Source organism: Schistocerca gregaria, chromosome 2, assembly GCF_023897955.1.
Source record: "Schistocerca gregaria isolate iqSchGreg1 chromosome 2, iqSchGreg1.2, whole genome shotgun sequence".
In the NCBI taxonomy this organism is placed as follows: domain Eukaryota; kingdom Metazoa; phylum Arthropoda; class Insecta; order Orthoptera; family Acrididae; genus Schistocerca; species Schistocerca gregaria.
In genome coordinates this window covers 209,270,846-209,292,607 of record NC_064921.1, presented here as the reverse complement: position 1 = coordinate 209,292,607, position 21,762 = coordinate 209,270,846, and the positions used below count along the sequence as shown (strand labels likewise).

Genomic DNA, 21,762 nt, shown 5'->3' with positions numbered 1-21,762 from the left:
AGAAGAAAATTTGTGAGTGATTTCCCTTTCCAGAGGTTGAATGGGAGTGAAGATACGGTAATTACAACTGATGCTTTTTGTTCAGTTTACATAAATTGATATTACGGAAAAGAAGTGAATAGTTAATGTATAATCTTCCTTATAGTCACCCCCTCATAACAACAGAGTGCCAGTCACGACGAGCTAATTCACTGGGAAATGGAAAGTGCTGTACACATTGTAAGTGACGTCTTACAACGTCCTTTTGATCTTGACTGTGTCCACGAAATATGCAGTAGTGAACCACAGCTACTTTCACAGACGTAACCGAACTATCTTCTCAGAGATCTGTCCCTCTCAAAAGACAAACCAAAACTTGTAGCTTCTCAATATAATGTCAAACTTGCTCCGCAACACAACATCATAAACATTGCGTTTGGAGTAATTTGTGATTAATTTCCGCCAGTTGAGTGTTTGTCGTGTCGGTGAAAACGCAAAATCCAGAGCTTTTTTAGTAAATTCTCCTGGTCAGACCACGTATCATTTGGTTCAAATGGCTCTAAGCACAATGGCACTTAACATCTGTGGTCATCAGTCCCCTAGAACTTAGAACTACTTAAACCTAACTAACCTAAGGACATCACACACATCCATGCCCGAGGCAGGATTCGAACCTGCGACCGTAGCAGTCGCTCGGTTCCGGACTGAGCGCCTAGAACCGCTAGACCACCGCGGCCGGCAAAATTGTTGTGCTCCCGCCCGAGATCGAACCAGGGACCATGTATCATTTGCACGACAAATCGTAATGATGTGGAACGAGTCGTTTTACTTACACATCACATTTAATTTGTAAATATGGCTACTTGCTGAACATTTAAAGTTGTTTGACAGAAATTCTTATACAGAATAGGAGTTGTCAAGGAGAAACTTGTTCATTGTGTTTTCAAATTTTCCTCTGCTGTCTGTCAGGCATTTTATATCAGTGGGTAAGTTATCAGAAATTTTAGCTATAGCATTGTGCACCAATTTTTCTGGTAAAGATAACCTTAATGCGGAGTAATGAACGTCACTTCTTCTGGTGTTGCTATTACGTACATCATTGTTCCTTTTCAATCGCAGTGGTTTATTTACAGTAAACTTCATTGGGGGATAATATACTTTGAAGCAGTACTCAAAATGCCTAACTCATGGAAGATGATCATGGGTGACACCACCTATTGCCCTCACAGCACGCTTTTGCGCGATGAAGTTACTGCAGAACATTATTCCATATCACATTACTCCCAACTTACTGATTTGTCTCTCCCTAACATTTACGGTAACTCTAAATGCAAATTTGGCTGATTTAAGTTGTTTTAGGAGCTCAAGAGTGATTTTTTCCAGTTTAAATTTTCATCAGTAGGGACGCATAAAATTAGTGATTTTCTCACCATGTGTTACGATTATTATTGCTGAAGCACCTCTAGACGTGCAGAACAGAATATGTTGTAATCTTTAAAACTGAGAGTCAGACCGTTTGCTGAAAACCATTCAATGACACTTTTAAGAAGACTGCTTACCATTTCTTCTGTTGCTGAATATATGGTTAGTTGCAATACTAATGTCATCTGCAAAAAGGACTAATCGTACTTGTTGAATATTATATATTACGTATATCTACATGTACGGGAAACTATTGTGGACATAAGTTTGAGCCTTGGGGAACGCCATACGTGATTACTCCCGTCAGTTTCCTGGTTCCTGTTTAACAAAAACAACATAAACATCTGCAGAAGATAAAGTGAGACCCAATCAACGGGATGAACCAAATAAAGTTCTTCTTCCTCCAGTCCACATAAAGTTGAATTTGAGTACATAATTCCTAAAAAGGAATACTAAGACATACAGACGCAACACTATTCCAGCACCTCACGAGTATCTTTCCAACAATTTCCACTGCCAAGATACAAATGGGGCGAGATGCACGAGAGCTGTTGCTCGGGGAAAAGTTCGAAGAAAATTTGAAGGACACAGAAGTATGAGCATGGGAAAGCTACAAGTGGGTCATTTGAACTTTCGGGGAAAACGAAGTCTTCTTGTCACGAAGAAGATATTGAGAAATTACTGAGTGCATACAGTGAAGTGGGCTGTTAAGATATCACTCGTTGTAACCACATTTGCACTATTTCCCAAACGATGTTACGATCTTGCGTGAAAGAATGTCCACTTGAATATTGATTTCATGGAAAAGCGTTCCCAGGATTTTTTAACAAGTCCACAGTGGCTGTCTACAGCTGAATTCTCTATCCTGACAACTCAACAATAGTGCATAAGCGGCGGGTATCTGCCAAACAGTTTGAGTTTTTAGATCTGTCTACATATATAGATGAGTATTGGTCTTCAGTGTTTATGTTATGTTGTTATCTACATTGGTTGTACACGCCGCAGGCCACTGTGCAGGAGGATACCCTTACCAGTATTAGCGATTTCTGCCCCATTTCGTTCGCGTATAGAAAGAGGGAAAAATACCACGGCTATGCATCCTCTGTAATCTCTCTTATCTCAGTCGCATGCTCCACACGTGAGATAAACGATAGAGGCAGCGGAATGGTCACGCACTGTTCCTTGATTACAGATTCGCTAAATTTACACAACAAGGTATCGCGAGAATACATCAGTTTTCTTTCTTTCGAAGTCTCCCATTTGAGTTCCCCAAGCATTTTAGTTGCACTTCCGTGCGGAAAAGGGTACCCTGTTACGATCCTAGCAACTCGTGTGTAAATTTCATTAGATGTCTGTTGTTATACCTGATTGATAAGACTCCAAACGTTTGAACAACGCTCTAGAATTGTTCAGACTGACATCTAGTATGCGATTTCCTTTGCAAATACGCTGCGTCTTCCCAGAATCTTACCGCCGAGTCTGAATTTTCTATTCGCCTTCAACAATAGTGATTTTACATGATCTCCCCTTTTCATATCGCTTCTTAACCTGCTTTTACCAAATGACGTGCTCAGAACCGGGTACTACCAAATTCTGTTTCCTTTTTTATAGGCTTATCTTTTATTGATCCACAAAAGGAGTTGCTGAATAGCTCTGGGCTGGAGAGATAGCAAATGTGCACTCGGTATGTCTGCCAGGGGGCCTCATCCGAGATGTGGAGGCGGCCTTGCCTGCTGAGATCGAGAATGCAGGGTGCAGTAATCTGCACATTGTGGCTCACGACGGTAGCAAGACGACTGTGGCATGGGTTCTGAGGCAATCTTCAGTTCGTACAGGTGGCTGCTGGCCTCGTTCGCGGGGTGCAAGTAGAGCTCGCAATTTGCAGCTTGTTCCCAGATATGCTCGGGGTCCGGAGCGAGTGGAGGGTCTCAACCAAAGGCTCCGTCGACTCTGTGGTGGTCTTGGCTGAGAATTCTAGGCCTGCGTTATCGTATGGGAATTTATAGGCCGCACCTTGATAGGTCATGGGTGCACTACACAAAGAAAGCAAGTACTCGGGTTGAGAGTATTGCAGAGTACTTGTGGAGTGCACATGAGTGTTTTTAAGGCAGTAGTTTGAAGTGCTGTGATGAACACACGCCAGTAGATATGCAGCAAGGGAAGTCAAACGGCGTTCAGAATAAAGACCCTTCGACTGTCCTAATTTTACCTTTAACTGTGTAAGTAATCGTAAAGTTCCCGAATTTACTGGCCTCCAGGAAAGTCCTCGCACTCATATTATTCTTTGGACCGCGTCCTGGATGAAACCAGAAGTGGAAAGCTCGGAGATATTTAGCGACTCGTGGAACGTATATTGGAAAGACCGATCGGAGACCATAGGAGGCGGAATGTTCATAGCAATAGTGAGGCCAAAGTTGAGTGTGACAGTGAAGTTACCTGATCGCGTATAACAGATATAGGTGAAACCAGGTTAAATGTTGGATGTTGTTATTAATCACGTGATTCTGCTGTGACAGTTCTACAGTCATTCAAAGAAAGTCTATGATCAATAGCGCATAAATACTCAGATCATGCAATACTAGTTGGAGGCGACTTTAACCTATCGAGTATACACTGGGATGTCTGTGGATTCATTGCGGGTGGTACAGACAGACAATCACTCGAAATACTTTTGAACACATTTTCTGAGAACTGTCTTGAGCAACTAGCAAAGTTAATAACTCAGTCAAGAAGGTTAGAGACTTTCCAGTGAAGTGTGCAGATAAGCAGTGATTAGTGTCTGACTTAGGCAGTGCATTGGCATCACTTAGTTCCAGTGAGATAGATGTAGAGGAATTATGGGCAAAGTTTAAGCAAATTGTAAATCATGGTCTGGAGATTTATATGCCTAGCAAGTGGATAAAGGACGGAAAAGAACCACCATGGTTTAATAACGATATTTAGAAGATGCTGAGGCTGTTGCACTCTCGATTCAAAAGGGAACGCACAAATGACAAGTGACAGTTAGTAGATATTCGGGTGTCTGTGAAAAGATATGTGCGAAGCATACAAGGGCTGCCACCTCCACGCTTTAGCAAAAGATCTAGCAAGAGAATCCGAGGAAATTCTGGTCTTACATTAAATCACTAAACGGGTCTAAGGCTTCCATTCAGTCCCATGTTGACCAGTCTGGTGTGGCAGCTGAAGATAGCAAAACAAAAGCCGCAGTTTTAAATTTCACATTCAAGAAATCATTCACAGAGGAGAATAGAACAAGCATACCATCATTTGACCATTGGACACACTCCCGTACGGACGACATAGTAATAAGCATCCCTGGCGTAGAGAAACAACTGAAAGGATTGAAATTAAATAAATTACCGGATCCAGGTGGAACTCTAGTTCAATTTTACTCTGCTTGTGCTGGACACAAGTTTTTATTTTGCAGGCAGTGTCACCACCACAATATCTAGACGCCAACTGACCTAGTACACAATACTGCCACCAGAGGGTCTGTTGTGCGTCCTGTGATGTAAGCCAAGATGGTGGTCTGGAGGGGGAAAATGTCGCGAAATGACTCTCCCTGCCGTGGTTTGCTGGATAGCGTAAGGAAGGACTGTACTTTATTAATTTTGGAACAATTTATTTAGGCATGGAGTATATTTATTACACTGATGCAAAACACACGCTCTGAGATGCATGGGGGCACATCACACAGCCCACAGAACTGTAAACTACTCCTAACTACCGCTCTGCAGACACACAAACAACTCTTAATTTACCAAAATAATGTCAGTACAGATCTGCAAACTGCTCCTAAATAATGCAGTACACAGATCCGCAGACAAGAAATCAACTCATAAACTGTCCAAATAACACACAGCGCAGCTTACAGACCTGCTCACAAAATAATGCTACAGACATGCAATCAACACACACAAGCACCGTCCACCACCCCCTATCCAGCAGAGCACACAGGAGGCTAGCGACAGATCCTGCAAAGTGACACAGCCATCTGATGTCAAACTACACACAGGTGCCCTCAGGCATGAGGCAGTGACATCCCTTTCATATTTGGTACCTGAGAAATTCCTCTCGAAATACTTTATCACCTAGGTGCCGTTGATGACATGACCAGATGCACGTGCTGTCACAGCCGCAATCCACCGCAGGATGCAGGTGAAAGTTGCCTCCATTTTCTAGTATACAGTCACTGTTGTACTGATGTCACAAACTCCAAGGCATGCTCACGCAGCCCCCATATTCGAGACACCTCCGGGCAGCACTTGTCTTTACCATTGATGACAGAATAGCACAGGTTGCTGCACCCCTATGGCTTTGTAAAAAATAAGAGCCAAGTCGACCTCTGAGGAATCGTATAGTGTCCAAGAAATAGTTAAAGGTCGCTTTTGTAAGAGCTTTCCCGATGTCTCGGCTTGTATGCATGGAAATTCTTATCCTAACCGAACCTGTTTATGGAAATAGCCCATAATAACCCAGTCCATCGTGTGTTACCCTTTATGCTCTCAACATATGCAAACATTCTCACCACCATTCAGTGGCTCATATACCCCAGCACAGAAAATGTCTTGTGAATGAATCGAGAATTATGATTGGCTCTTATCAAATTTACCTGCTGAATTACTGATGCCATCGGTATCGAAGAACCCTCCACCTCTTCTTTCTCTCTGCAGATGGGACTTTCAGCGGTAAAATTATTTTGCACAGATCACTAAATTGCAGTATCAGTTAAACCCGCAAAGTTGTCCATAGATCACCAAACACATACGAGACTCACAAGAATATTGGAAGCCAGGACGATATTTACAATTAAATATTACGATTGCTGCTACATTAAGATACTGAACGATGTCCCTTTTGGGTCGAATCTCAGTATCTATAGCGCACATAATTTTTCACTTTAAAAATCTCTCTCATGCCCTCATGTTTATTGATGTGCTGAATCTATACATCCCTCACGATAGGACACACCATGCCACAACATTAACCACAGTAACGTTACAATGCAATATATACACATTTTACACAACATAAGCCACAGTAACTTTACAGTACAATATATGCACGTTTTACACAAACAGTGCAGTTATCTTTTAACTAGTGTACAGCACCCGGAAAAATTATGGTATGCCTACACTCATACCCGTTATATGTCGCGGTGTTCCTCAGTCCTAGAGAAGCTCTGTTAGCCTTTTATTTCTACAGACGTGACATTCAGCGTCAGTAAACTATTTTACACTCATCACCACATTGCACCGACAACTATACCTCATAAAGTGTCTCATAGTACACGAAACACGATAGAACACTATTGCAGAATCAATGAAAAAGCAACCCAAATTTAAAAGAAAACAAAATCTACAAGATTGGTGCTGTTTCACTGAAGCTCGAAACATAGTGTGGATTTAAATATGAGATGCTTTCAACAGCTTATATAACGAAACTCTGTCGCGAGATCTGACAGAAAAATCGAAAGGGAGTAAATCATCGGCAAGACACAGTCAATACTTTCACTGAACGACACCACTGGTCGATGACAGGGTGACTAAAGCGGATCTATCAAACTCAGATTATCAAGTTATTCGATTGTGACAGAAATAGGCAGTTGTTATGTACAAACAAACACAAGATTACAATTTCAGAAAAAATTGAATGATTTTGCAAGGGAAACAGCTTCACAAATTGTGTAAGTTAGTAACGCATTGGTCAACCTTATGCATGCAGTTATTCAGATTGGCATTGATTGATAGCGTTGTTAAATATTCTTGTGAGGGATATCGTGTCAAATATTGCCCATTTAGCAGCTTTAGATTATCAAAATCCCGAAGTAATGTGCCAAACGTTATCATTTAGAGAGAGATACGGCCACCTTGCTGGCCGAGGTGGAGTGTAGCAAGCACGATGGCAAGCCAGACAAACTTTTGCCGGGTGCGGGCTGGCATTATCTCGCTGAAACTTAAGCCCAGGAACGCTTGCCATGAAAGTAACAAAACGGGCATACGAGGTGGAATCCAAAATTTTCGAGGCTGCTGCTGCCATGTGGAAAGTAGTAGTAGTAGATCTTTGTACCTCTAGGTGGGGGAGGCTGCATATCTGATAAGACAGTGCACGGAGTGTCATTCAGCTGGGAGGAGGTGTTGCGTGTCCACAGTGATTTTCGTAATACTATGTGTTTGGTGTGTGGCGATTTTACGATGGATTCGGACGTTCGTCAGACCGCATCTGATGATCCAACCTTCTTGTCACGGATTATCACTGGAGAAGAGACCTGGATTTACGGTTATGGCCCAAAGCAACAATCGTCCCAGTGTAAGTGCCCGGGCTCTCCAAGACCCAAAAATGGGAGCCAGGCGAAGAGCAAAGTGAAGAGCATGATCCTCGTTTCCTTTGTTATCAAGGGAACCGTGCGCAAAGGATTCGTCCCACCCAGCCAAACGGAGAATTCCGCGTACTACCGTGATGTTTTGCGACCGCTCCATGACAACGTGCGGCGACGACAGCCCGAACTTTGGCTTCAGTCCCTGCTGCATCACGACAACGCGCCCTGTCACACGTCCTTGCTCACCAGGAACTTTTTGGCAGAAAGCAACATGACGGCTCTACCCCGCCCACCATACTCCCCATATTTGGCACCCTGCGACTTCGCGCTATTCCTAAAACTGAAACTCTAGTTGAAAGGCGTCGGTTCGACGCTTTAGAGAGGATTCAAGAAGCATCGCTGGTCGTGATAAACACCCTCAAAGAACAGGACTTCCAGAAAACGCTTGACTTGTGGCAGAGGCGCTGGGACTGGTGTGTACATGCGGTTGGGAACTACTTCGAGAGTAATGGGGACCATTAGTAGAAAGGTAAGGTTTTCAACAGATGGCGGTGTCAGTCCCAAAAATTTTGGACAGTACTTCGTACACTATCGTCGACGTACCGCTGTGCTGTATGGGCCCCGCGCATGACAACCAAAGGGGTCACGTTATTAAAAATAAAATGACGCCCTAGACATCACTCCTGATTGTCAGGTCGTATGGTGGGCTGGAGTCAGGTTCGTATCGTACAACTGTCTTAGGCGTCTCCAGACACTTCTCTGCTGGATATCAGGGCTCAGTACCATGGGGACTCATCACTGAAGACCTACTCCAGTCAGTGAGATTCTAGGCCAAAGATAAAGCCCGCCCTCACACGGCGAGAGTTACTACTGCTTGTATTAGAGCTTCTGAAAGCCTACATTGGCCAGTAAGGTCACCGGATGTCTCATCAACTGAGAATGTGTGGAGCCTTAAGGGCAGGACCTTCCAATCATCTCAGATTCTGACGATCTAAAGTGCCAGTTGGTCAGAATTTGGCGCGATATCCTTCACTAGGACATCCAACAGTTCTATCAATAAATGCCAAACCGGATAAATGCTCGCGTAAGGACCAGAGGGGGACCATCGCGTTACTGACTTGCTTCATTTGTGATGCTTTTTCTCTTGAAATTTTCACCCAATTTTTCTGAAACTAATCATTTGTTTGTGTGTACATATCATCATACCTACTGGCTTCCGCCCGATTTGGAAAACTGCTTCATGATGCGTGGTTTTTTTTCCTTACTTTCTATCGTGAGAGTGTGTTCTGCAGTTCGAGTCAGGAAAAGCTGCCAACATGAGTAAATTGAAAGTAGGGTTCCTTGGGTAGCGAAGCAGCATAAATCACTTAATGAAGTCTAGTTGTCCAGATAGCCACCAATTAGGTTCGGAGTATGCTGACACAATAGCCCCATACTTAGCAATCACATACAACAGCTGGCTCAACTAAGGATCCGTGTCAGAAGACTGGAAATATGCACAGATTACACGAATACTCAAGAAAGGAAGTAGGATTAATTCGATGAATAACACACTCATACCACAGACGTCGATCTTTAGTAGGATTATGGAATATACCTTGAAGAAAACGGTCTACTGACACATAGTTAGCACGGATTCAGAAAATATCGTTCCTGTAAAACACAGCTAGCTCTTTATTCGCACGAAGTAGTGAGTGCTGTCGAGAGGGGAGCTCAAATTGTTTCCACATTTCTAGGTTTCCAGAAGGCTTTTGATACCGTTCCTCCCAAGAGACTGCTAACCAAATTGTGAATGGATGTGTGATTTCCTATCAGGAATCGACAGAAAATCATTGAGTAAGACAAGAGATATACGGCATTCCCCTAGGAAGTGTTACGGGCCCTCTGTTGTTTCTAATCTACAAAAACGATTTAAGAAACAATCTGAGGAGCCCTTTTAGACTGTTAACAGATTATGTTCTCATTTACTGTATAGTCAAGTCACCGAACATCAAAAACAATTGTAAAATGATTTAGAGAAAATATATGGATGGTGAGAGAAGTGGCAGTTGTCTACGAATAAGGAAATGTGTGAGATTACCCATATGACTACGAAAAGGAATCCGTTAAAGTTAGGATACACGACAAGTCACACAAATTTAAAGGCTGTCAATTTAAGTAAATACCTAGGTATTACAATTACGAACAATTTAAATTGGAACGATCACACAGATAATGCTGTGGGGAAAGCACGCCAAAGACTGCCTTTTATTGGCAGAATACTTTCAAGAAGAAGCAACTTTACCAAAGAGACTGTCTACACTAAGTTTGTCCATTCTCTGCTAGAATACTGCTGTGCTTTAAGGGATCCTTACCAGACAGAACTGACAAGAGAACATCGGAGAAGTGCGAAGCATAATAATAGAGGTGGGGTGGTAATAATTAAAACAAAGGTGTTTTTCGTTGGGGAGCGATCTTTCAACGAAATTTCAATTACCATCTTTTTCCTCTGAATTTGAAAATGTTTCATCGTTGCCATCCTACATAGGGAGAAATGACTATAGTAATAAAATAGAGAAATCAGGGCTGGCATAGAAAGATTTGAGTGTTCATTTATTCCACGTGCGGTTAGCGAATGGAACAGTAGAAAAATAGTCTGACTGTTCGAAGAACCCTCTGCCAGGCAGTTAAGTCTGAATTGCAGAGTAATCATGTAGATTTAGAAAGACCAATAGCAGAAATAAAAGCAATTTGTATATAACTGCCATTCAGTACACTAAGTAGAAATTTTGTCAAAATCTTAGTGCATTTCCTTTTAATTTTCCAACGACAATATTTCGCTATATACAAAGGCATCGTCAGCGAACTATGTTGTAATGATGCTAAACATGCCTGATAAATTGTTTATGTTCGTAGGCTGTGAACAGTGGAGGTCGCACTGCGCTGACTTGGGTCACTTTCATGTTATTTTCGTTTCTTTTTGGACATTAGGTATCCAGTATTACGAACTGAGTTCGTGCAATCAAATAAGCATCGAGCCTATCACGCATAGTGAAACTTCCCCGGAAAATATTTACTGTAATACTGTTGCGAGATTGAAGCTTTTAATACACAATACAGAAGATGCTGTGAGTGGTCTTCGTTGATGTCGATGCAGCTCTGTGCCAGATTTATCAGAGGCTGTCATAACGGCTTCACCTGAAGGATAGAAGCAACACGTGTTTTCTGTGTCCTATTGTATCTCTTCCAGTTTGTGGGTAGTGGTACACGGTACCCTCCGCCACGCTCCGTTCGGTGGCTTGCGGAGTATCTACGTAGATGTAGATTATTTCAGTGCACCTGAGCCTTCAATTTGCACGAAAAAGAGGGAGAGGGAAGTGGCGACCGAAGTGGCCAGGCCTTCGTGCACTCGTGACAAGATTGCCAAGGCAGTGTGTGCTGTTACTCCACAAAGTGGTTCATCTTCTGGGAGCAGATCCACATTTGGATTAAAGAGCTTCTGGACATACTGGATTGCATTAACCGCTTGTTGAAAGAGTCGTGTTACATTGTGGATACCAGGCGGTGCGCACCCAACACCAATGTGCGGATTATTCAGTGGCTCTTCCATGTAATGATGGGGGAGTGCTTGATGCATAATGACACATGTTCTCTGAGTTCACATACCCTAACAGACAGAAGCAGGCTGCATGTGAAGAAACGAAAACCTGACACTGAGAAACCACTGGCAGAACTCAGTATGTGAAGGTTCGTCTGTACACTTCAACTCATACACAATAGGAAATTTGTAAGGACAGAGTTGCAGTTGCTTTTTGATAATGCTTCGACACGACGACCTCTCAGTTCTCACTTGCACACATAGACGGTGTTTATTTTATTTTATGTATTTAATCGGAATTTGATCCGGTCTTTCCTTCACTCGAAGAATATTTTCTGCTGTTGCAACTCTTTTCTGATGACGGTTACTGTAATAGAAGAGTACGGATAAAGCTGGTGCAATATAAGATCACATCTCTAATTACATCCTTCCCCAGTCCCTTATCACTCTCACGCTGCCACAACAGAGAACTGCAGAGGCAAAATTTGTAGTTTAGATCCCTAGTATGTTTAATTTGTTAAGCTTGTGCAATTGGCCTACTGCAATAATGCGAATTTGTATACATCGTTTTCGTGAGGATCTGTTAGCGTAACAGGACCAGCAGTAGCGTAAATATGCTTAGAGGGTTGTGGGTTTGACCCTCATTGAGTTCTCTTTTCTTAAATAGCATCTGTTTTCCGCAGAATTTGGGATGGCGGGGTTGCGACACACACAGTCACTCACACTCACACGCACAAACACAGAAGCCACCAAAGTACGCAGATCGCCATCCAATACGATTTGCTCATGAGCTGCTCTGATAACTGTATGTGGGAGTTATCTGACAGCCGATGTAATGAGGAAAAATGCTGCTGCTAATGTCCTGTCTTAAATTTCGCTGTACCACATTAAATGCGCATATAGGCAATTTATTCAATATGTGTTTGTTAGAGCTGTCATATAAGATGTCAAGTTTATAAGTTATTGTCATAGGATGTAGGATTAAAGCTTTTGGTTTGTACATAAGAACAAGGATACATGGCAAGAAACTATATTTTTTATTCAATATATGCTTTTTATGTGTAGTCTGTATACATTTATACAACATACAAAACTGAAAGCAAGTTTATGATATTTCATGTTACATTGAACAGTTCCATGAGAAATATTCCCAGATGTGACCAAGAAGAACAGAGGCGATGAAAAATCCCATTGCAGTTGAAGAGTGCACTACAAGAATGTGTCTTGTCGACATTTTTTCAAAAACGAGTTATTTATGCCATGAGATGTAGGATTATGTGTTGTTTAATATTGTTAATCGTCTAGTGTGATGATATGATTGGTCCATGTTCTATAAACCATTTTAGATGAGGCATGCAGGGAAAGAACTTGCTAATGTCTCTCACTACAGGGAATAAATGTGCTTTATCCAATGTTATGTTTTAAGTTTCAGATACTTTGTGGTTTGGCAAACAATACTGAAGCAAGCGACAGAGAATTTTGCTTTATTGTGCATTGTTGGTACTAGTGAGAATCATTACTTTAGTTTGAGACATTGTGTTTAGTAATGCAGGTGTTGTAAATGATTCATTCCAGCTTTAATATGTTATTATTTATAACCAGACACTATAGTTGTGTGTGTGTGTGTGTGTGTGTGTGTGTGTGTGTGTGTGTGTGTGTGTGTGCGCTCTATTTCCAATGAAGGCCTTGTTGGCCGAAAGCTTACTTTCTGACAGTCTTTTTGTTACGCCTATCTTCGACTCAGCATCTCCGCTATGTGGCGAATAGCAACTATTCTCTTCATAACATTGTCATATTCCATCCTGGAGTTTCCATTGTTTTACTATTTACGTTAAATGGTGAGTACTTATTCTGAGGTTGAAAGACAGATACAGTCAGATTCTAACGGTGTTAGGAAAAGGTAAGTGTGAGGTTGATGAGTACAGTCATGAAGGAATTAAGGATTCAGTCACACGAACTAGGAAAAGACTGCAACTATAAGTTTAAGTGTTTTGAGATAGTAAGTACTGAACAAAAATCAAATATTTTGTGGCAATTTAGTAACACCATGGACTCTAATGAACAATCACTGCATGTGACTGGCTTCATTACAATACTTCCACTTCACAGAATATGATCAAGGAATAATTAAGATGAAGTGCAGCTTAGAGAATGTAATTTTAACTAAGAGTACGAATAACAGGTCATGAAATCGTACGTGAAATGCCTACGTGCAGAAAAGCCTTCGTGGTAGTACATGGAGTAACAAGGCGATGATTAATGACAGTTCAGAATTTCTTGAATTTGCGCAAGTCTTTTTGTGCTGGAGGGGGTAAGCATGGAAGTAGGCCATGGAAAACTAAAGAAGCAGTAGGAATGGCAGTTTGTGACCACATTCATTCGTTTAATGGCAGATCAAATCGTTAGAACAATGACAAGACCAAGAAATTGCGTCTCGTGGAAGAAAAGAATTGGATGAAATTTTCCAGGAACACGAATTTTTATATTTCATATTAAATGCACAGAACAGCATTAAACACCAAATTCAATATAGTTTTGCGGTATCCAAGGAGTGATAAATGCTCATCATGCTATAAGTACACTGCAGAGATGAAAGTGCTGAATGAAATGTTACCTGGTTATCTGCAAATTTAGATGATGACATAAAGAAACAAGTCATAAAAGAAATTAATGAGGTTACCACTGACCAGAAAGTACACAAAGTGAAAGCTGTAACATATTATACCAGAAAGAAAAATGTTCGTTTAAGAATTCATGAGTGTAATAAACAGAAGTGAAACATCGAAGAAATTTTTTTCGATTTGTGGTCAGGACAGAACAAGAATTACCCTGTGCCAAGGTATCTTAATAAGCGAGTAATCTGAAACTTTTTGAGGCAGTGAAAGTAACTTCACCTATTAGGGGATATACGTTTATGGAGTTTAATAATTATATCGGACTGATTAAATCCTATGTCATAACAGTTGTTCTGATGAATTGGCTGAAAACCACAGTAACAGTTTGATGTAAAACAAAGCCTTTTGATGTCGTGGTGCTCACTCAAAATATGATACAAAATTGAGGGTCATTTCTAAGAAAGAAATATTTGTGGAAATTCCATTTCCCAGAGAAGCTCATCAGAGGGGTAGTTTCACAAAAAAAACTCCATCTTATTCAGTATTGAGAAACTTATAACGGAGCATGGATTTTATCAGTGTTGAGAGTTTCACAGCAACTTCAAGAGCAGCAGTTTGGTGAATATCAATCCCCACCTTACAGAGGTAAAATATAAAAATATAACAAAATATTATTTTGGAATATACTGCTGATAATAATAATAACAATAGTAATTTGTCTTGACAAGTCCTCTGGAAACATAAAAAGAGAGGCATCAGTACCTCCAGGTTTTAAAGGAGTACTGCAGACAAGAAGCTGGAGTGTTTTAGGCAAACCTTTTGTACTATGCTGAGAACTGCATTCTGGGACAAAGTGACATTACCCTTTACTCTTTTAGCATTTTATAACACGAAGATAAAACAGCAAAGAGAAATAAGGATTATAGCTACTAGGTGTAGTATGTTTTTAGGTTGGGTATTACCTCAAAGTACATGTAGGAAGAGGAAACCATTAATCTTATTTTCCCCTAGGTAGCATGCCAGGTGTTGAACTGTGGATGCATGTACACAAAACACATCAGTCTATACATAGTCCACTAAGTGGTGCAGGTATGACCATGCAGAAAACACCAACACACTGAGTGTGTACATATTGAAGTACCACATATAAATCCACACCTAAAAAAAATTTCTGCTGCTAATAGGAGTAGTAGTGGGATGTAGGTTCTGGTGCAAATACAGTCAGCCTGTAAAATCACAAGTTCTACCGAAAAAAGCAGTATCCGATCAAATCTCAATTCTCTGAAAAAACATTTCCCTGCCAAATCTCAAATTATACAATTTTTCCCAAAACCATCCCAAACACTTTCCACTTTTACCCCTGTCAAATCGCAAATTCTACCGATAAAGTCTGGTGAAGAGAGCAAAAAGAGGATTTTCCTTTTATCACCATAGATTCAGAATTGCATTATGTTACTTCCTTGATGCAACCAACAATGTACTGAAAACGTGACTCATTAATGAGCACATTGTTTTTATTAATTACACTTGCAATCTACCATCTGCTTAAATAACTTGTTGTAAAATTGTTAATTGTTCACATAGACGTGATACGCATTTGCAGTTTATTTGCTTAATTCTGAGATACATTCTTACACAGTGGCATTCGAGCCTATAGTGTATGTAGACAAAGTCTCTAGCGTGAGTGGTATGTTTTGGTACTTAACATTCATCACTTTTACATAATGTATTTTCTTGGAGATTGTAAAAGTTATTCGGACCCAAAGGCAAATTTCTGTTGTTACTTTTACAGATCTGAAGGCAGCTGTTTACGAACAAACACTAGTAATTAGTTATATATATAGGGCGAGTCACCTAACGTTACCGCTGGATATATTTATGGCCACCACATTGAACATCTATTGGCCTGACATGTCGGGACACATTCTATTCCACTCCGTAATTGGAAACGGAAACCACGTGTGTACGTGTACCTCACCCCTCATGGTAATGTACATGTGCGTCAGTGAAAAAGACCAATAAAAAGGTGTTAGCATGTGAACGTAATGTGCTGTTCCAGTCTCTTCTGTACCTAAGGTCCATCACCGTTCCCTTTGGATCCCTACGTAATTCAGTGCTTTCCGACACACACGATCGAACAGCGGAGGAGTGGTACTCAAGCGTCAACTTTAGATTACAATACCTCCGAAAGTAATAAACATTTAACAATGCAACAAACGGCACTGATTATGTATTTCTTTATATGTTCAGATGTGCTAACAAAACTAACGGGGTTCTATTTAAAAAAAAAAAAACGTAGGTTTGTGTTAAAAAACATACTTCCGTGCATTTTTGTATGGTTTGTATTAACCAATTACACTAGCCCCTCTCCTCACGTTTGGTCTGTGGAATCGGTTCGTCAGTACTTGATGTGGTTTACGAAAACAGTAACTTTTAGTTTTTGTGAATACACAATTACATTGGGTTATTTGTGGCCTTGATGGGCCTGACAACCAGGTTTATTTTTTGGCCTACTCTCACTGCCAGATTTATCTATTTTCGTGGTAGCCCCGAAATGTATCTTTGGTACTGCAAATGATTTCACGTTGACACTGGCCATAAGTGTGTAATACGTCATTAATGAGTAAAGTGTTGGGCAGGCTCCAGTTATTGATACTACTCGTTTTATTATATTAGACTTCTGTTGTCTGTTTACCGTATTAAGTTATAATTTGTGTGCATTCGAACAGTGTACATTTTTATAATGTTTTTGTTTGTTTAATGAATGCAACAGAAAAACAATAATATATCCATCACATTAACAGCCTGGCGATGTACAGGTATTCCTGTATTCCATGTTGCAGAAACCTAATGGTTTAGAGATAAAGATGTCATCAGTCCAAGCTTAAAATGAATTTTCGTTCACAAAGACGTTTTCTTGACGGTTTTTCGATAAGGAGCGAACAAAGGTAAAAGTTTGAGGCCGCAAGATTAAAATATGTGCCGTAGGAATGGCTTTCCATCCTTTTCAAGGATCAGGAATCCGGTACATCATCAAATGTCCGACATCACTAATGCCGGATAAAGATCCTGCAAGAACAGGACCAACGAAGACTGAAGATAATCGTTCAACATGACAGAAGTGCAGCTCTTTTGCAAATTGCTTCAGATTTGAATGCGGGGCCATCAACAAGTGTCTTCAACGAAACATAATCCATACGGGCTTTCTTAGAAGAAGGACCATTTGTGTACCTTTAATGACTGCACTTCACATAGCCTTAGCCGGCCGGGGTGGCCAAGCGGTTCTAGGCGCTTCGGTCTGGAGCCGTGCGACCGCTGCGGTCGCAGCTTCGAATCCTGCTTCGGGCATGGATGTGTGTGATGTCCTTAGGTTAGTTAGGTTTAGGTAGTTCTAAGTTCTAGGGGACTGATGACCTCAGAAGTTAAGTCCCATAGTGCTCAGAGGCATTTGAACCATTTGAACAAAGCCTTATGCCTCGCCTAGGCCCGCGATCACCGACACAGGACTGTTGACGACTGGAAACATGTTGCCTGGTCGAACGAGTCTCGTTTCGAATTATATTGAGCAGATTACAAGTATTGAGATCCGACGGACTTGGGCAATTCCAGCAGGACAGTACGACACTTCACACATTCATAATTGTTACAGACTCCAGGAATACTGTAGAGTTTAAACACTTCCGCGGGCCACCAAACTCCCCGAACATGAACATTATTGAGCATATCTGGGATGCCTTGCAACATGCAGTTCAGCAAAGGTCTTCACCCCCTCGTAGTGTAAGTGATTTACTGGCAGCCCTGCAGGATTCATGGCGTCAGTTTCCTCCAGCACTCCATCAGACATTAGTCGAGTCCACGCCACGATGTCTTCTGGCACTTCCGCGTGCTCGACCGCGTACCAGTTTCTTTGGCTTTTCAGCGTACGTAATTAATGTACGACTATAGGTTGTAGATACTTGGACGACAACATATTGAAGTTTGAGTCTGGCCATGAAGCATGCTCGGATAACCAAAGCGGTTAAGGGAGCGCTCGACATAAGCACAAATTTTCAACATCATTCCATTATACAGCTATAGGTTATCCATACTGCAACTGCGAATACATTTGATGTATTTCATAACAGCCGTAGTCGTTGCATTGCCTGTTGTCTTGCTCATGCACCCCCTGCAACATCGTAAGTTAACGTTGATTTGAGACGATGTTAGTTATTGTTATTGTTCGCACGAAAGTGTTCCCATTCTTATGTTGCATGACGAGAACAGGAGTGCTGCAGTATGACACAGATAGTGCGTTCATCGCTGCGGTCGGAGACAATAAGCCGACCACGACAGCAATCACAGCAAAGGCCAGTGATGTGAAGAAGATTCTGCTGCCTAGCGTTGCACTCTTCTGGTCCTCGTTACGGATTGATTAAACTAATGTAATTAACTAACAGATGAAAAACGAAAATGTAACATCAACGTATATGTAATTTACAATGGATCAGTCTGTATTCTGACGTCTGTAAATCGATGTATACCATATAAGGACCAAGTAGTACAAGACATCAACAAAAGTATTAAGGAACGAAATGTATTTTCCTAGCTACTCACAAGGGAACCTCTCCATCGCACCCCCCTCAGATTTAGTTATAAGTTGACACATTGGATAAGTCTTGTAAAACTGAACGCAGATCAATCGAGAAAGCAGGAAGAAGTTGTGTGGAACTATGAAAAAAATAAGCGAAATATACAAACTGAGTAGTCCGTGCTCAAGATAGGCAACATCAAAGATAATGTGAGCTCAGAAGCGCCGTTGTCCCGTGGTTAGCGTGAGCAGCTGTAAAACATGAGGTCCTTGGTTCAGGTCTTCCCTCGAATGAAAAATTTAATTTCTTTATTTTAACAAAGTTATGATCTGTCCGTTGGTTCATTGACATCTCTGTTCACTGTAATAAATTTAGTGTCTGTGTTTTGCGATCTCACCGCAGAACCGTGCGATTATTAGACGAAAGGACGTGCCTCTCCAATGGGAACCGAAAACATTTGTTCGCAAGCTCATAGGTCAACGGATTCCTCCACAGGAAAATACGCCTGATATATTCTATACGACAGTGGTGACGGCATGTGCGTCACATGACGGGAATATGTTTTCGACCCACCTAACTTGTACACTTGGCGAATAGGTAAAAAGATTCTTCTACTTTGCCCGATTTAGGTTTTCTTGTGGATGTGACAATTACTCCCAAAAAGAGATGAAAACATAAGAGTTTTTCACATAAACTGCAACAAATGAATGCAACAGTTTCACAATCGTACAGTTTTCCCTGTGCTCTGTCAAGACGTATTGGATTGGTTACTTCAGGAAATAAGCAGAGTTTAGATAGGCGTTCTTGTACATTAGCAAGTCTTGATGCAGTTTCCTTCCTCCGTTATTTTACATTGCGACTGCAAGACGCTTCAGCTGTTGGTAACACATGGCAACTACTACGGACACACCCCTAGGATGTAGCACGTACAAAAAACACCTTCTTACCACCTGACGCATAACTTTACATTTTGAAGATTCGCTCTGTCGTTTGCTCCAGATATTTTTTGTTGTGGGCAAACTCTCATTTTGTTTTACACAGTAGTTCAAATCCCCGTCTAGTCTTTCTAAATTAAGTTTTGCGATTATTTCCTTAAATGGATGGTGCGTCATTTCGTATGAAAAGGCGCTCTAGGTTTCCTTCTTCATCCTTCCCAGTCGTAGCATTTGCTGACTCTCTAATGACCTCATTGTCGATGGCGCTTACAACTCAAATTTCACTTTCTTTGTTTTTTCCCCAAATTGCCCACTGAATGCAAGTTTCTCACAAAGGTTAAATGGTCCCAGTTCATCACGGATGCTCTAGCTAGACCATAGTAGTATTCGGCCGATAATTCACGTCGAAACGATTCTGCTTGAAATGAGTGTACTATTTTCTGGCATGATTCGTTCGATACACTTATACCTTAGACAGCTGAAATATTTGCAGCTTACTCCGCTCCTGCAAGCATCTATTAAACAAAATGTCACAGGTGTTAGACTCTTTCTGTTTCACGCTACACTTAAAAAATAATTCTCATTATCTTCAAACGTGCATCATTCAATAAGTCACTGAAGGAACTATTCTAGAACCTCAGAAAAAAAGATTGTTGATAAATGTACCTATAGCAACCTGCGTGACAATACGCCAAACTAAATATCTCTTAAGCGCCAATTTATGTTTTTTTGGGAAAGTTTTGTCTCAGTAATTAATTACATACTTCAGTATTCTTTAGGTAATGTGCTGAATGAGCAAGTGCCACAACGCTGTTACAAATGGTTCAAATGGCTCTGAGCACTATGGGACTCAACTGCTGTGGTCATTAGTCCCCTAGAACTTAGAACTACTTAAACCGAACTAACCTAAGGACATCACACACATCCATGCCCGAGGCAGGATTCGAACCTGCGACCGTAGCAGTCGCACGGTTCCGGACTGCGCGCCTAGAACCGCGAGACCACCGCGGCCGGCTAACGCTGTTCCCTTCGCAGTTGTATCAGACGAAATGCATTTTACAAAGTAAAGAGATGAATGTGCTCCATATTTCGGCATCTCGTTCATACTTTGCCACTTCATCACTACTAAAACATAGAGCACCATAGCACTTCAAGTAGTGTTGACACATCGTGCTGTTGGTCGTTATGTGATTTTATTCCAGCGATTAAAAAAAAATAAAGTCTAAAGTACGCATTGGGTAGGCGAGACAATGGCGCTGGGTCGAACAAAAAAATCAAATTTTGAACAGGCTCTAATCAACCTCCAAGGAGTCAGAATTCTCGTCCATTGTGGAGCTTCCTTCGTTATAAACAAATCATGGATCAGTTAAATGTGTAGTTTAGTGATCTGTTGTGATGATTCTAGCTTTGCAAGCGTAAGATGAGTTCAAATCACACTTCAGGCAACAATTTTAACAAGTATGGTCAGATCCTCACTTTTGGTAACCCCGAGTGAAAGACGTAGGGTTGCACAGTGGTTCCAAATCGACAATAAAATTCATGTCTCTTTCCTACCGACCGGAGCACCACAGTTACGTTAGTTCTCGTAATATAAACTCTGTCACCAGTTGCCATTCTGTCCGCCCCTGATATCTGAGTGGTCAGCGCGACGGAATGTCATACCTAATCGCCCGGGTTCGATTCCCGGCTGGGTCGGAGATTTTCTCCGCTAATGGACAGGTGTTGTGTTGCCCTTATTATCATCAATTAGTTCCCACCGACACGCAAGTCGCCGAAGTGACGTCAACTCGAAAACTTGTACTAGGCGAACGGTCTACCCGACGGGAGGCCATATCCACACCGCATTTAGTTACCATTCTTAAAACCATTCTAAACCAGTTGTTATGTAAAGGTACAAGCCACTATTTTCTTATTGTATTCGAACTTGAAATGCTGAAAATATTGGTGCTGGACAGAGATTAGAAATCAGATTCCCCTTTAACAGAATTTGACCCGTTAGGTGCAGTACAATTTCATCGTTTCGTTGTTTTCCCAATATTCTAACCTCCTCAAGGTCCCCCTACAGGAACGTGTCTGACTTTGAATCCTCGTCCGGCACAAAAATTTTCATGGTGTTATTTCAAGCTGTAGTATGCTCACACCGAAGTACGTGGAAAAAATACGAGGGTAAGTCAATTATTATCCGCAATTTAATTATATTTTTGTTTATTTTGGATGTACGGTCGTTTTACGTTGATGACACATGCTTTGTTTATTTGTTGTTATATCTTTGCAATTTTCAAACTGCTAGGTTAGTTTCGTTATCGCTGCCGTGCTGTTAATCATGGTAGTTCCGCTGTCTATTTGC

The 21,762-nt window shown here is 41.3% G+C and overlaps 1 protein-coding gene across 3 annotated transcripts in view; it reads left to right on the top strand.

The window, feature by feature from the left end:
* LOC126336706 (lactosylceramide 4-alpha-galactosyltransferase-like) overlaps positions 1-21,762 on the top strand; it is a 112,291-nt gene that overhangs the window by 4,469 nt on the left and 86,060 nt on the right. The window lies entirely within an intron of this gene.